Source organism: Rattus norvegicus, chromosome 15 (assembly GCF_021556685.1).
Source record: "Rattus norvegicus strain SHRSP/BbbUtx chromosome 15, alternate assembly SHRSP_T2T, whole genome shotgun sequence".
Lineage (NCBI taxonomy): Eukaryota > Metazoa > Chordata > Mammalia > Rodentia > Muridae > Rattus > Rattus norvegicus.
In genome coordinates, this window is record NC_141548.1 from 56807501 (window position 1) to 56824183 (window position 16683).

A 16683-nucleotide genomic window follows, 5' to 3' on the forward strand; every position below is an offset into this window, starting at 1 on the left:
ATTAAGCAAAACTCCCTGACAGGTGTGCCCTCTCCATTTTGGGGGTTTTTAGTTAATTCCAGATGTAGTCAAGTTGACAACCAAGAACAGCTGTCGCAGCTTTTCACAGACGTGTAATAGTACTTACAGCTGCAGTTAATGAACATTTTCAGCCTTGCTTAAGTATTTCAGAAATGGATACACATTATTGGTTTGTGTTTAACTGATATGCATACCCCAGTAAATTCAGTCATAGTTCTAGTATTTTTCTTTTTTTATCAAAAACTCTTAGATGCCTGAGAAAACCACACTGTAAGCAAAAATTGACATAGTTCTATGGGTTTGTTGCTTATTTTGATAAGAATCTCTGTTTTCAGCTGATGAGCAGTGGTGTTTAGATCCGCACAGAGGCTGGTCGGTGCAGGAGGTGGCTGGTGGAGAGACGGAAGCATCCTCATTATCATTCTAGTTTAGTCTCCTCTGAAAAACTGGGACAAATAACTGGGAAATTCAAAAACCAGAGCTAGCTATGTTCTACCAAGTAGCACAGAATTGATTTAGACAGCATAGCCCAGCCTCCAAATCCCCAACTGGCTTTACAACTGATCTCACTTCATTAACTTACAAAAATACTAGTCCACACTCTGTGCTGTTAATCCCAGGGTCTTATTTTCTGCCTTCCGATGGGCTTTTGCTAATTCTGCCTTGTTCTGCCTTATTTTGTATCTCTATGGTATTTGTTTACTTTATTGTGCTCCATGCCCTTCAACCTTCTAGAAAGCTATGGAATAATAATGGTAAGAGGAGGTAGGCCTATGCACCGTTTGCATAGTTTTAATTAAAATATCTGGGTTTTTTTTTTTTTATTACTCAGGATAAAGCTTGCTGCTTGTTTCTATTATTGATCCTCACCATTTTGACATAGCTTGGATGTAAGTAACTGCGACTTGATTGGAATCTAAACAGATATTTACAGACAGACAATTACTGCTGTTGATTTGCTAGCTCAACAAAATCGGAAGTGAACTATCTGTGACTAAGCTGGCCCTGTTACAAAGGATTGCTGCCTCACAGTTACAGAATGGCTCCTACAGCTACATTGGATGCCACCGTTCATCCAAGAAAGAAAGAAGAGGAAAAGAGATGACCCCCAACTATAAGGATTCCTTCTTATCAGATTGGAAAAAGATTTATTAAAAAGCCCACCACAGACTTCAGGAAACACTGGCACACTGAAACCCTTATCTTCAAGGAAACAGGTACTTTACCTCTCTGGGTTCAGTAATGAACTTAGACAGGACAAGGAAGGATAGAAATAGCCTAGATTTCACTCACCCACAGGATCTACCAAACATTCTCCACCAGTCACACTCATGGCACATGAGGATGGCTACTGACTCTGTCGGAAGACACCACTATTTCATCTGACTGCTTTCTGCTTATTGATGGACTAAATTGTGTCAAAACTGTCCTTGTGCCTCAAAATAAATTTAAATTTTAATCTTAATTATGAGTATGTGTGCGTGTGCCTGTATATGAGTGTGTGTGCACAACTGAAGTGGTTGATCATCCCAACACTCAGGAAGCAGGGGCAGAAGGATCCAAAGTTCAAGGTCATCTTTGGCTGCATAGCTCATGTGAGACCAGCCTAAGACTCTGTCCCAGCAATAAATAGCCAGGAGGAGGAGGAGGAGGAGGAAGAGGAGGAGGAGGAGGAGGAGGGGGAGGAGGAAGAGGAAAAGGAGAGGAAGAAGAGATAAATTTCAACAGTAAAACTCACCTGGTTTTTTCCATTTTACAATTTCTTCCCTAGTAACTAGTTGGTATAGTCAAGCTTCCAAACAGCTTCAGTCAATTGAGTAACTCAAATCTTGGTTTCTTTTGAGTCAGTTAAGTTTTTCAGTGAGTTATCTAGCACATGGCCTCAAGTTCTCTCTCCCTCCCTCCCTCCATCTCTCTCACCCTCCCTCCTGCCCTCATTCCCCCTCCCCCACCCTGTTTTCCCCTCCTGAACATTATTCAGCTTTGCTTGTTAACAATTTGTCTTTATTTTTATTGATCTCTTTTCAAAGAAGCAATTTTATGCACCTCCACACCTCCAAAAGTGTTCCATTTTATTGGTCTCAGTTGTCTTTCCTATTTTAGATTGTTCTACTATTGACTTTTAAAAGTCCTTAACCTATTGGGGGGGAAATCTTTATTTTATCTATCTTCTTTAATAATAAAGGTACAAAAGGGCTGGCTCAGCAGGTAAAGCCACTTCCCGCAAGCCTGTAGGGAACTAAGCTCATTCCTGGATCCACTTGTGGAGGAAGAGAACCAAGCCCCACGGGATGTCCTCTGACCTCCACATGTACACAAAGGACAGGTCTCTCTCTCTCTCTCTCTCTCTCTCTCTCTCTCTCTCTCTCTCTCTCTCTCTCTCTCACACACACACACACACACACACACACAGTGTGAGGCATGAGGTTATACCAGATCATTTAGAAATGTACCCATGAGTGATTTTCCCTGGTTGTTCTGGCTTCCAAGGTCTCCCTGGGCTTCACATCTAGCTGGAGAGAAAGAAGCCAGTCAATCCCAGCCTGGTGTGGCTTTCTTTCCAGTAGCCAGATCTGCCATGTGGCTCCACCACATTCCAATGGAGGTGAAGGAATTCAAGAAGTGGATTTGGTGAACTACCCTGCTCCTTCAGTGGCCGTTTAGTCACATGATTCTCAACATCTCTTCAAGAAACACAGCCTATTGCACCCAGCTTGGAGCCCAGAAACTCCCCAGTGATGCATAGTCCTCTCTTAGGACTGCATCCTTGGGTCACTCATTGACCTAAGAAATTAAAGTTCAAGTAGCCCATCACATACAGAGCAGACGGATCCACCCTGAAATGTCCAGGCCCAGACTGGCCCCAGTGAAAACTCCTTTAGGAAAAGCAACTGGGATTCTCGGCTGTCACTGGTCCAGAGAATGTACACTGACCTGGGTGGCAGGAATGGCGAGGCTCAGCTGGAGTTGGGGAAGCTGGGGGGTTCTGTTCCCCAAGTGAATTTTCTGTTCCTTCCTCTACGGCTCTTGGCCTCCAAGCCACTTTCTCAACGTCTCTGAAATCTGAAATGGCATGTAAAAGCCATCTCTTTTTTGGTGATGTTTTCCATAGGGCCAAAATCTAATCAGCATTAATCACTCAAAGTATTTCTTAGTTCATCTAGAAGGCTAAGAATGGCTTCCCATCTTTTCATGGTCTCTAACTTCTCATCTTTAATCTGAACACCGTGCTGGAACTGGAGACACAACCTCAACATGTCTGGAGTGAGCGCCATGCCCTCCCACTGGCCAGCGATGGGATCTTAGTACAGCAAGAAAGAAACCCTGCACAGAGACTGAAGTGACAACCGGGGCTGCCTGGGTCTGACCTAGGCCCTCTGCCTATGTTACGGTTATGTAGCTTGGTGCTCTGAGGGACTCCTAACAGTGGGAGCAGGAGTCTGTCTCTGCTTTTCCTCTTCCTCGGTGGCCTTGACCCACCCTGATATAAGGGGATGCGCCTAGTCTCATGGCAACTTGATAGCCCTGGGAGGCCTACCCTTTTCTGAAGAAAAACTGAGGAGTGGATGGGGAGGGAGGAGGTGGAGAGGGGGGACTGGGTGGAGGGGAGGGGAAACTGAGGTTTCATATATTCATGTAATATATGAAAAAATGTTTAAAATGTTAAGAAAAAAGGAAGAAAATGAGCCCTGTGTGGATAAATGTCTGAGGAGTCTGTGTATCTGTCACCAGCCTCTCCTCAGCTACCCCTGGAACCTCACCACTGAACGCTCTTTTCTTCCTTCTTGCTTTTCAATTTTGTTTTGGTTTTGATTTTGGTTTTCTTTTTTTCTTCGAATATTTTCCCTGGGCATGGATTATATGTTCTCCACCATTACACACTTGCAAACAGATTTCCTTCCCCCGATGTGCATAGCACGGGGTCTTGGATTCTTGGGCTCTGTCTCAAAATGCCCGCCATTTTATTCATCACTTCCGAAAGAAAGAAAACGCAGTTCTAATGAAATCGTGACGCAATGCTCTCATAACCTGAAGCTTTATTTGATCGTCATCAGATTAGATTTCCCCAAAGCTCTACCAGATGTAAGTTTTTGTCATGGTTTTGTGCATTGATAAAAAGGAGAATTGAATGCAATAAATTATCTAACGCAGGTCTCCAGCTTCTTCATCTAGAGTCCAGATAACCTAAACTGTTCATCCACTCAAAGCTAAAGTGTCATGTCTGCACAGTGTCCTATTCCCTTCGCTGTTAGAGAGTCTTGGAAGAACAGTGCTTTGTTGTGTTCAGGAACTTCATCCAAGCTACTAATACTTAAGTTCGATTTTTTTTTTAATATTTCTTGAGTCTAAGTAAAAAAATATTTTCCTGGCTCAGTAAAAAAGAAAATGTTTTAAGTATGAGAGCCTGACTTCCATCCTTGGAACCAATGTAAAAAGCTGGGTGTGGTGGGTTCATGCTTGCACTCCCAGCGTTGAGGGAGAGGGTAGAAGAGGGACTCCTGGTGTTCACTGGCTGGCCGGCTGGCCTCGCCCACTGAGCTCCAAGTCTCAGTGAGAAACTTCATATTAAAAGTTTTTCATATTAAAAGGTAGACGGCTTCTGAGAAATGACACACTTGAAGTTGAACTCTGACCTTCCCATGCTCACAAATGCTCACATGCTTGTATTCAAACGCTTTCCCTCCCTTCCTCTCTCTAGACAGACAGATTCTCCTGATAGTGGAGAAGATGACACTGTGTAGGAAAATGTCATTTTAGCTCTGAGTGCATGAATAGTCTAGGTTATCTGGACCCTCGATGAAGAAACTGAAGAAGCCAAATTTATTATATATCAGTTCTCCTTTTTATTAATGGACAAAACTATGATAAAAATTTGTATCTGATAGAGCTTTTTAAAAAAACTCTTCCAATAATTTAAGAAAACTTCATATCAGAGCATTATATTATGAAGTGTGTGTGTGTGTGTGTGTGTGTGTGTGTGTGTGTACAGAGTTTCACACAACTCCCCCAGGCATGTGTTAATGGTTAGTTCTGAGCTGCTGTCAATCAGACGTAGGTGGGGATGTCTTGTGGTCACCAGTTGAGGCCTCATTCACACACAGTTACAAGCTTGCCCCTAGGAGGACATAGAAGGGCAAACATGGGGTTGGGGATTTAGCTCAGTGGTAGAGCGCTTGCCTAGCAAGCGCAAGGCCCTGAGTTCGGTCCTCAGCTCCGAAAAAAAGAAAAAAAAAAAAAAAAAAGAAGGGCAAACATTGGAAATACATGGCAGAGAGGCTGCAGTGAAGTCTGCACTTCAGCAAGGCCAAGGCGGACAATGACACCACAGAATAAATAAGAAGTGGGACATAGAACAATGGTCAGATGATGCCTGATCTCCCCACTCATGCCCACCACTGAAATGCAGCCTTCAGAGTCACTGTTCAAAGTACAGAGGGGACTTTGCCTATGTGAGTCCCTGGGGACACAAGGACCAGGAAGTCAAGTCTAAGGCGACTTAGATACAAACCCTACCTGACCTGATTAAGACGTTCATATAAAAGCAGCAAAAAGACAGTCCCAGCTTCTCAGGGAACCCACTCAGCAAGGGCACGGCCAGCGTCGTTTAGACAGTGACATCAGATCTGTCGGTTCAAATCCATAAATCCCTGGACATCCGAGATTCCTCTGGAGGGAAGACCACTTGAGATCACGGAGGGAAAGCGTCCCATTCAGATCCATGTCAGACGAAGAAGCCCTCAGAAACATGTGCTCCTTCCTCTCCTCCCAGCCAGCCTGTACTAGACACAGCCTGCGGCATGGTCTGGCGGTCTTCCCAGCTTGACACTGCAGAAGCCAGTGTTTTTCCTGGCTGTGCTTCTACCAAATGCTTTCTCCAAGTCATTACACTCAAATGTCCCCAAATTCCTGTTGAATGCGAAGCTGCTGGCCGATTCCACCCATGAAATCCGAGTGACAAACGTGTCTAAGGTGTTTAGGACAGTGGCAGATAGCTACTGTTGTGTCTCCACCCTTCCTTCCCACAGCCATCCTCATCTTGTTTCTAGTGGGTGTAAAGAAAGAATAACGATATCAAGGGGTGAGAAGGGACAGAGCCAGCCATGGGGCGGAGGGGGGAGGGGGGAATAGAGAATATACCCTCCAGGAGAGGAGAGCTATCCTGCAGCATTCCTTAGAAAGCAGAATGGTGAGCACAGGAGACAGGATTTGACTGATAAGTTTTAGATCACACTTGTCCTTAACCAGTTGTCTACCCCGTTGCTGGATTCCTGTGTCCTGGTGTGTGTTCCATCCACCCTAGGACACGCGAGTGAACGATTTTCACCTCTCTGAGAAATATGAGTGTAAATGGATGGACATTGCCTCTGAGACCCCCAAACAAACATTCTCATTAATGAGACAGGCCCCTATCCCAGCAGACTTGGCCCAAAAACAAGCCACAAAGTCCTTGCTGGTAGCTTCCCAGCCTTCCACAGGCTTAAGCTGACATCTTGCCAACAAAGAAGGGGAGGCTTCAAAATGAAGTCTTCGTTTGCCCGGGAGGCCAATGTTCTCGGGATTTATGTTCAGCATTAAAAGCCTCGTGTGAAAACAATTGCCCTGGCTCCTGGGGCTTCTGGGCTTTCAGAAAAAGCCCAGGCCAAAGCTTCAGGGCACCCGTACCACTGGCCTGACAGATTAGTGAGCTCAGAAGAACGTCGTTCCTGGAGCCTCTTCCACTCCTTCAGCTAGTTAGTACGGCTGGTAAAAGCTGGGCTGCTGGGGTGTTAGAACCTTCAGAGAAGTTAAATCAGGTCTCCTCCAAAATCAATAACCAGGAGTCTCAAACCGAAACAAAACACTTCTCTGCTTTGTCATCAGGAAGATAAGTGTCCCAGTTGCCACTCAAGCAAGCTTTAATGGCACAGGAAAAGTGTTGCGTGATGTACTCAGGGCCTCTGACGATGCCTGTGTGAACTCTGAAGGAAATCTACCACGAAAGCCTTGTGGGAAGGCACACACTTAAGAGGTCATTTCACCAAGCGCTCCCATCCATGACCCCACCACACGAACCCTTAATTAATTACGGTTGTCCTAATGTGAAAAAAACTTCCATAAACGGAAGGGCGACCAATTCTCATACACAAGCCAACCACAAATCAGTCACAAATCCCTCAACACCGCCGAGGAGGTGCTCAATTTGTATCTGCGATGAAGTTCAAGTGCTGCATAATTTATACCTAGAATCCACTCAAATACATCTACTAAAATACCCACTCTGACCTTCGCTCCCAGTCCCAATTGCATTAAAAAAAAAAACAAAAAAAAAAAAAAACCCTATAAATCACTGAGGCACAAGCACCCAATCACAGCCCGCCACTGAGGCACAAGCACCCAATCACAGCCTGACTCTCCCAAAGCCAGGAAACGTTCTTCCTTTAATGAGTTCGTCACCCCCTTGAACGGGTTATGAAAGCTGCTTGCATCTCGAGATAATAATTCAAAGGCTCTTACATTACGGTTCACTGTCTGCGCAGGAGAGCTGGGTGAGCACGTAGAGAAATGACCAGTCTCAGGTTCCACAGGCCCCTCCATTTATCCCCACCTCCTGAGCACCTCCCTCAGACCCGACTCGCGCTCTGCAGCAGACCTGCCCTCCTATTTACAGAGTTCAGCTCTCATGCTCTCAAAGTCTTCGGTCCAGGGGCACCATGAGACAACTGCAAGCTCACACTGACTTTGCGTTAGGGCAAAGCTTTGCCTTGCATTGGAAGACATTATGTTTGCTCTGTTTTGCCACGGATGACTGTCCTTTTAAAATTGCTCGGAGCTGGATATGATATAGCTCAATAATAAAATGCTTGCCTAACAAGTAAGTACAAGACCCTCGCTTCGATCTCCAGCACTGAAAGAACGTAATGATTCTCAAACTGATTACACGACTCAGACCAAAGATACGAAACCCACTACTCCAAATACCTGCGTGTGTGGAAAGTCAGAAGCCCTGTAATAAACAGGTACCACAAAAAGGAGTTTCTTCCAACAGCTCCCAGGAAGAGCCTTGAAAAGGATCCGAGAGGGGCTGTGAGAAAGACTCTGCATCAACTGTCACCCAGCATTGGGGCCCTTCAGGAAATCCTCAGCAAATCTGATGTCCATCCAGGGAGACAACAGAAGACTCTGGGAAAGCGGCCAAGCTTGCTACAGAACAAGGTTCTCCATGAATCAGTGTCCAGAGAAAATGCTCTTAGGTTAACATTGATCAAGGGATAGTATCAGTGACCCCAAGGTGGAGACTTGAGCCTAGGCCAGGTCCCCAGAGGCCCGAAGGGGCCATTATTACTATTGGCCCCTTGCAAATGCAGCTATAACTTGTGTCACAACTACAAGCCAGTTGCTCTGCCAAAATTTCTCAGCCCAAAGACAACACAAGAATCCAACAGCAACAAAATCCACCCCAGCCACCAACGCAGCAGAACTAGACAGGGCGGCAGATGTCACTGCAGCTGTCAGTCCTTCTGTCCCCTCCCCTTAGTCCGCGCCACATCTCCCTGGTTATTTCTCCTTCACTTCTTGAGAGGTGGTCAGGACTCTGCATGGTGGAGGCAAGAGAGCAGCACACTGGCAAGGTTACTCATCTCTTCCTCCAGCCCTGGGCCAGGAAAGCATCCCTGGCCTCTGCCACCCTACAGGACAATTCCTTATGGCCAGCTGGGGGTCCAGAACCCCAAGATATACAAAGGAACCTTCCCACGTCAAAGAGATTCTTATACTCTTCTTTTGAAGAGCCTCCAAGTATAGGAGACGCAGGCATTCAACACTCATAAAGGAAAAGACAGCTCAAGATGTCTCTTGACACACTTAGAAGTCCTGAGGTTCTCTCATCAAGGTCAGCTACCCTAGGAAGAACGGGGAAACTCGGAGAATGGGACTCAAGAAGCAATGGGAGCCAGAGTGTAGCTAAGATAAGTGCTTGCTTTACCAGAGAGAGAGCCGGGGCAAGATTCTCCGAGCCCACATAATGGGTGCCAGGCGGGGTAGTACATGTTTGGTAATCCCAGTGCTGGAGAGGCAGAGATGGACCACTGAAACTTACTGGCCAGCCAGTCTTGGTGAGTCTAAGGCCAGTGTGGGTCCTTGTCTCAAAATATGAAAAATAATAGCAAAAGGTGTCCTTTGAATTCCACATGAGTATACACAAATACATTTGTGCACACACATGCACATGTGAATAAATACATAGGTAATGAAGTAGTCAGTGTATGAGACACCAAGGCCAGTGGAAATGAAGGGCTAAAGCCATGTAGTGCACCCCCTTCCTTAAATGAAGAAGCTGGGGCCTGCTGCAAAAGAAAAACAACCTTGCATTTGCTAAGTGCTCCTGCAAAGCCATAGTTTCTGAAATATGTTAAAACTGAGTCTATTTGCAGGCACTTGGAGCAAGAAGTGGTAAAGGAAGTCACCAGCATGGCTTTGTGAAAAAGCCCAGACTCATCTGGCTGTGTAAGTGTCGGGGAGGTGTAAGAAAGCAATAGATGGTGTCCCCAGACCCTCTATTAGGCTGTGGGTTCTCTTGTTGCCAAAAGCAATCTAAGGAACTGGCCTTTGAATGAGAGATCTGGTGGCTGATGGCTGGAGACCACAGAAAGTCTGCTTTGGGAATCAAATGGACAGACAGGGGGCAGACAACAGGAAGAGAAGTGAGGTCGTGTCCTAGGCTGCCCCACTTGGGGGTCAGAAAACAGTGACCCAGCTTAGTGCCTGGGAAACTGAGGCCAAGCCTTCCGGAAGCTATAGAGCGGGGCTGGGAGTGTAGTGGAGGAACAGGAATGGGGGCCTTGAGTTTTATCTTTCTGAGAAGGAGGAGAAGGAAAGCCATAGGAGATATGACCTGACATGTTTTAAAGGATTACTCTCTATCAGCTATGGGGGGAGGGAATTAGAAGGCCAACTAAGAGCCTTGTGGAATTTCCCAGAGAAGAGGACGGTGTAAGAAACGATCAGGTTCTGGATCTGTGTTTGGGTAGAGGTACTGGATGTCAGAAGCCCATTCATCTGGGAGAGGAGAGTATCCAAGGTGTCTCTAGGTGCTTGGAGTAGCTGTTTACCAGATGACAGAGACTAGAGGAAGCGCAGCTTGGAGGAGGGGCCTCCCAGAGTCCAGGTCACATGGGATGTTCCTTCTGGACACCCAGGTAGAAAGGCCAAGCCAAGCAGATAGCCACAGAGAAGTGAATTGTGTCTTTAGTGGATGCTTATGGCAAAATTATTAAAACATCCATTTTACCACCATTTTCCTATCACCCTATAATAAAAATAAAGAACATAGTCTTCCATGATAGCTGAGCAGGGCATTCCTAGAAGCAGCCTTGTAGGGTAGGGAAGATGTTTTGTTCAGGCACCTAATGGTGTGCTCTAATGAAGCCAGAGAGGTAGGCAGCTCTCACGAGGAACTCTGCCTGCCTCTGCCTCTGCCTCTCTGCCTCTCTGCCTCTCTGCCTCTCTGCCTCTCTGCTGCCCCTCTGCCTTTCTGCCTCTCTCTCTGCCTCCGCCTCCGCCTCTCTCTCTCTCTCTCTCTCTCTCTCTCTCTCTCTCTCTCTCTCTCTCTCTCTCTCTCTCTGCCCCTCTGCCCCTCTGCCCCTCTGCCTCTCTGCCCCTCTGCCCCTCTGCCTCTCTCCACTGTGATCTTAGGCCTGCCTTTGGCAAGAGCGAGTATTGTGGTTGCAGTTCTTCTCTGGGGCAGATGGTCCAGTAGCAGCACTGATCATTACTACAAAAGGAAAAGAGACTGATAAATTCCCACCCAGATCAATGACCGACTCAGCATTATTTGGAGGCTAGTCACTAGGATACCAGCCCCTGTGGAAATTTTGAAATAACTTAAAACCCAGAATGTTTCTGTCTCGCTCAATCTATGCTCCCAACACCTCTTGATAGAATATAGGCATGTAGTAGGTGTTTAAGAAAATCACTACAGGGGTTGGGGATTTAGCTCAGTGGTAGAGCGCTTGCCTAGCAAGCGCAAGGCCCTGGGTTCAGTCCCCAGCTCCGGAAAAAAAAAAAAAAAAAGAAAGAAAATCACTACAGGGGCTGGAGAGATGGTTCAGCAGTTATAGCTAGCACTGGCTGCTCTTGCAGAGGTCCTGAGTTCAATTCCCAGCAACCACATGGTGGCTCACAAGCATCTATCCTGAGAGGGACCTGATGCCCTCCTCTGGCATGCAGATAGAATACTCATATACGTAAATAAATCTTTTTTTTTTTTTTGTTTAAGTCTCCACAAAGGAATGACCCCACCTACATAAGACCCGTGGGCGCCATCTTGTGGAAGACTTTACCATAACAATGTCCCAGATTCCAGAGGCCTGGCTGACAGGCGGTGAACCCTGAAAGGGACCCTGATGTGGGTGAGCTAAGGGAACTGCCTGAAGTGATGGACTTGGAAATTTTCCTTGAAGCTGTGTGCACACACGAAGAACACTTTTTGCTTAGATTCATGTAAGGGCATTGGAGATGCAGGGGGGTGGGAGGGGGAGGGAAGGAGGGAGGGAAGACAGGCTATAACCATTCTCCCAGGCCAGCCCTTGGCACTGCCCTTGAGTATTTCGGATGAGTATAGATGCCCAAAGCAACCAGTCAGTTCTCCACTCTCCTGCCCAGCAAAACCTGTGTGGACCTCACCTGAGTCTCCCCATCGCTGTGTGGATCCTTGAGAGATGATCCCTAGAACTCTTACTACAGAGAGAGAGGGTCTGCTCCCTGTCTCCTGACCGGCTCAGATCTCCAAACCTCAAGTTCCTGCTTTGAGTTCCCTCCCCCTTTCCGGTTTTCTTTCCTCTTTTCCATAACTTGGCTTAGAAGGGCAGAAATGCCCCCCACCCCCGACCGCTTCTGTATGGGTCTGTGCTCCTAATTTTCCCAGCAGAGTCTCCTTGTTTGCTGCTCCCAGCTCTTCCCAGGAGTCTAGCCCAGGCCACCAAGAGACGCTAAGAGCCAGGGACACACAATAAGCACACAGTCCCAGGATTGCCTAGGCTTCACAGAAACCTGCCCTTTATACAGCCTGGTAGGCTCTCTCAGAAAAGAAAGAAAAATCAGAATTACAAACTTAGGTGCAAACACGATTGCTTATTTAGAATGGGAAGCCACAACAAAGCATCACACTTTAAACACCCAGCTCTCTTTCTTATGAAACTTCTGTACAAGTACCAGAAATGCCCACCCCTGCACGCAGGGATGGTCTGTCCATCCCAACCCACCCTGCAATGCCAGCTAGTCCATTCCAAGTCAGGGTCAGTGAATTTCACCCATGTCCCCATCCCCTGACTCTAGATCAGGCCCATGCGTGTTCCCAAAGGCAACTCTGTCCCATGAACAGCCCTCAAAGGGGCCAATGAGCACAGGGTGACACCCAGGTGGTTAGAGATGTTGATCCTGGGTTCCAGTGAAGGTGAATCCACACAGGATGCCCTGGGGGGCACTCCTACCATCTTTTCACCCTTAGAAGCCAGATTCCCCTTCCTCCCCCTTTCTCCCCTCTCTTCCTTTGGCTGGAAACGGGAAGCTGAGAGTCCAAGGTATAGAATGCCCAAAACAACAGAAGAGTAAAGATGTGTGTTCCGTCCCCATGGTAACAGAGAGCAACCTAAACTCAAGATTGGAAGGGCGCAGTTGACTCTCTGGCAGGATCCAGGCTTGGGTAAGAACTCTGAAAGCGAGGCCTGGGCTCCTCCAGCCTGCAGGCCCTGGAGAGGCAGAAGCAATGGGACCAGAGAGTCCAGGGTGGCACATTCCAAGGACAGCAACGGGATAAGCCAAGTACCCAGTCCCTTTGTTGCTCTTTTCTCTGGTCCTGCACTGCCTTGACCTTTTGGCTTCCTGCCTTGACCCCACTCTCCCTTTATGAAGGGTGGTGGTCTACTGGTGCTATACAAAAAAAGAGATGGGTTCGTCCCCTCCAGAAAAACCCAGTCCCTGAAAACAAACAAACAAACAAACAAACAAACAAACAAACCTCAAATTAGAACTTGTCTTGCCCAGACCTATCCTGGGACTCAAGGCAGGTTACTCAGTTTTCTCCCACTACTACCACTACCACCCCTGCCTCTCACCTTTGTGAGGTGTGAGGGAAGGCATCTCTACCTGGTCTGGGGGAGGGGCAAGAGGGAGCAGTGCCCAAGGCTGGTGTTTAACCGGTGTACTGAACTGATTGCAGGCTCAAAGTCACCCTCTTTCAAAGGCCAAATTCCGGGGATGGGGATTTAGCTCAGTGGTAGAGCGCTTGCCTAGCAAGCACAAGGCCCTGGGTTCGGTCCTCAGCTCCGGGGGAAAAAAAAAAAAAAAAGAGCACATCAAAGGCCAAATTCCAATATATGTGGGGTCCTATTCATAAAAAGAAACCAACCAAATAAATAAATAAGCCCTAGGAAACGTTCTTAACAGGGCACTGGGTGTCTCGTCTAAAAGCTACAGCGATTGCAGAGGGCTCAGTGAAGCTTTGGGAAACTGTTTGTCCCTGGCATGTTTGAATGTGGATCCAGACCAGCAAAACCAAAGTAGGCCATCAGTAGTTCCCCTCAAGAGGGAAAGCAGAACACTCCATTACAAAAGTGAGATCTCCTCCTTCCTTCTAGCCAGGTTTTCTAAACATCAACTCCCAGAAGCCCGGTGATCCCCAAGGGTCCTATGTTTCACTCCATGTCTTCACCAGCTCCTGCTTTCACTGCCTGAGTCCATCACTCACCCCAGTGGGGAGGTTAAGTGGATGAAACATCCAAACCATTTGCAGTCAGTCTCCTGTATTCCTCTCTTCTGCAGCTCATGAATTCAGTGCAAATTCCTGTGGCGACCCCACAGTAAGCCAGGTGTTGTGGTAGAATGGTGTCCTATGAGTGAGGTGGTGTGCCAACAGATGTGAGCCTTGCAGAAGTACAGTGTGAGAGCTGGGGGTAAAGACACACGTTCTCTACAAGAACCTAGAAGCAAGAGGAGTCTGGGGGAGCAGGCCCCAGATGTACCTGTGACCAAGCCTTGCTCTAGTTCTGAGGTACCAGTGTCATGTGATTCCATTGCCTGAATGACTGGCCTCTTACTAATAAGTACTGGTCATGACTGGTCATGTAGTATTGAATGATGTAGCACTAACAACAGAGACTGTGTTGCGGTTTAAATGTTTAATGTTTCCCACAAGCTCGTACGTTTGAATACTTGCATCCCAGATGGTAACACTTCTGGTCCCAGTCTGTGTCCTCTGCTTCCTGCTCCAGACTAGGTATGGAGAACCCACCAGGCACTCCTACTGCAGTGGGACTCTGTCATGCCTTCCTCACCACGGTGGACTGATCCCTTAGAAACCATGAGCCAAGATAAATCTCCCCTAATTAATTTCTGTCGAGTATTTTGATGGGCACATCAAGTCTGGCAGGAAAGACACAGACAGACTCTTTAGTTAACTGGCTTGTCTGATGTTCCTAGGTCTGTTGAAAGGCATCCCAAACTCAAGGCTTCTTTTGCACTCAGCCAGGGAGAAGCTCTACCTTCTCTCTCTCCTGATACATCCATTAAGAGGGCCCTGAGCAGAAGGGCCTTCACCCTTCCTAGATCTCAGCCAACAGTGTGGATCAAACCAGTTCTGGTTTCATTCTTTCATTTGATCCATTCTGTCTTGGTAGGCACAACTCAGACAGTCCAACAACCCCACCTGTGTTCTTCCTGCCCCACCCAAAAGAGGTTAATTTTACTGTTTTTCTATGCAGCCCCTCTGTGATGATTAATTAATGTTGGTTGTCAACTTTTCTAGATTAAAAAACACCTAGAGAAGGTTAAGCGCCCTTCTGTGTCTATGAGGATAGTTCCACAAAATAATTGCATGTGAACCAGTAAATAGAGAAAAACCTACTTTTGAGTGTGGGCTCCAACATCCAATCGGCTGGAGGCCCTTAGAACATGGAACTGAAGAAGATGTGGGCAGCTCTGCTCTCTCCCTGCTTTCCCAGGAGATGCATTTCTCTGCTGCTGTCTCCAGTGCTCCCAGTTCCTCAGGCTTGGAATGCAATCATATGGTAGTACCTGCACAGGGAGTGAGCTAGCTCTCTCTCTCTCTCTCTCTCTCTCTCTCTCTCTCTCTCTCTCTCTCTCCCTCCCTCCCTCCCTCCCTCCCTCCCTCCCTCCTACCTCTCTCTCTCCCTCCCTCTTTCTCTCTCTCGTACATATAATCTTTCTGCTGTTTTCAGCTTCCTGGATGTTTCTATGGCTCTCCAAATGCCCATTATGGAGCCATTTGGCCTCTGATTGTGCATCACCTTCTCACCCCTTCCTACAATTATGTGTTATGTGTGTGTGTGCTTCTCCATGTAGAGACACATTTGCCTTCTACTGACCGTTTCTCTGCTGAGCCCTGACTTAGACACACTCTGAGCTCCAATGTGGAACTCTGAACCTATGGTCCTCTTTACCCTTTTACCCTTCTAGAAGAAGGAGATGCTTGGTGGCCCACCTCAAATCCTGAGCCTGTCTTCAACCCCAAATCCATAGATCTTTTGTCCTGAAGTTTTTTTTCAACACTACACTGGTTCACAACTTTCTGTCATGCTTCCAGACCTCAGCTATGTGTGTGGTCTACACTCGCTGGTGGCTGGGCACTCACTGCCCAGGGAAGGCAGCCTAGAGCCATAGTCCTGGTCACAAGATCAGTATTACTCACCCAGATCTCATTGTTGAAACAGGAAGGGGTCAGCAGACCCAATCAAACCAGACCGGGCAGTCAGCTTTTTAGAGAAGGCCCCAGGGAAGATCCCAGGTGAGCACTTGGCCCAGAACCAAATAGTTTCCAAAACTCTCTGTCTTCATGACGGCAAGTATTTCTTTCTTTAGAGGGCTTACAGCCAAGAGGGTGTCCCTCACTGAGCAAGGACATGGAAAGATGGGCCTACCAAGGTCATTAATTCTCTGCTCTTCAAATGTCTGACTCTTAGAGCTTTCAGATTCTAGTTCCACCCCAGGGTCTCCAGCACACACAAGCTAGCCTACCTGGAGTTCAGGAAAGAGCAGCTTTTAAAGGCAGAGGTTCACATACCCCAGGCTGGTCTCAGACTTACTGGGTAGCCAAGGATAGCATTGACCTTCTGGTGTTCCACCTCTAGACTGAAAGCATGCCACAGACTTTATACAATTCTGAGGGTCGAACTTAGGGTTTCTTGCATGCTAGACAAACATACTACCAAGTGAACTATATTCCCAGCACAAGAATGGCTTTTAAGAAACCTGGGTAAGTACACTTGATAAGAACTCAGGAGCCATCATAAATGCAAAGTCCCCCCTGCACACGATTCTACTGCCTTCCCAACAGCTAAATGCACAGTTTCAGATAATAAAGACCCAACCCTTTCTGACTCTACCCCACCCCTTTCTGACTCTGCCTTCCCTACCCTCGTAAATGCCCACAGGATGATTTGACCCCACCCTGCACAAACTCAGACCCTTCAACTGAGTCCGCTGCTCTTGACTCTTCAGAATGAAGTGGAGGGAGGAAGTGACCTGGTTGGGCACAGAGAGGGAGGACACAAGCCATAGCAGTCTAGCCCCTTCCATAAAGGAGCTCTCTGGGATAGCCTAAGGCAAGCTTTCAACTAAAGTAGGGACAGCACTTCCCAGGTAGGCTCTGGCTCTAGAAGCCAGTGCTGG

At 47.2% G+C, this 16683-nt stretch overlaps 2 protein-coding genes across 6 annotated transcripts in view; one reads left to right on the forward strand and one right to left on the reverse strand.

The window, feature by feature from the left end:
* Cby2 (chibby family member 2) overlaps positions 1 to 16683 on the reverse strand; it is a 101575-nt gene that overhangs the window by 44238 nt on the left and 40654 nt on the right. The window lies entirely within an intron of this gene.
* Erich6b (glutamate-rich 6B) overlaps positions 12634 to 16683 on the forward strand; it is a 54650-nt gene continuing 50600 nt past the window's right edge. For 2 of the 5 annotated variants that reach the window (XM_087584775.1, XM_087584774.1), the window contains exon 1: positions 12640 to 12700. The gene's annotated coding sequence lies outside the window, so the exon portion shown is untranslated. Of the gene's footprint in view, positions 12701 to 16683 lie in introns of all 5 variants that reach the window. The other 3 variants (NM_001433178.1, NM_001433177.1, XM_087584776.1) reach the window with 2 other exon arrangements.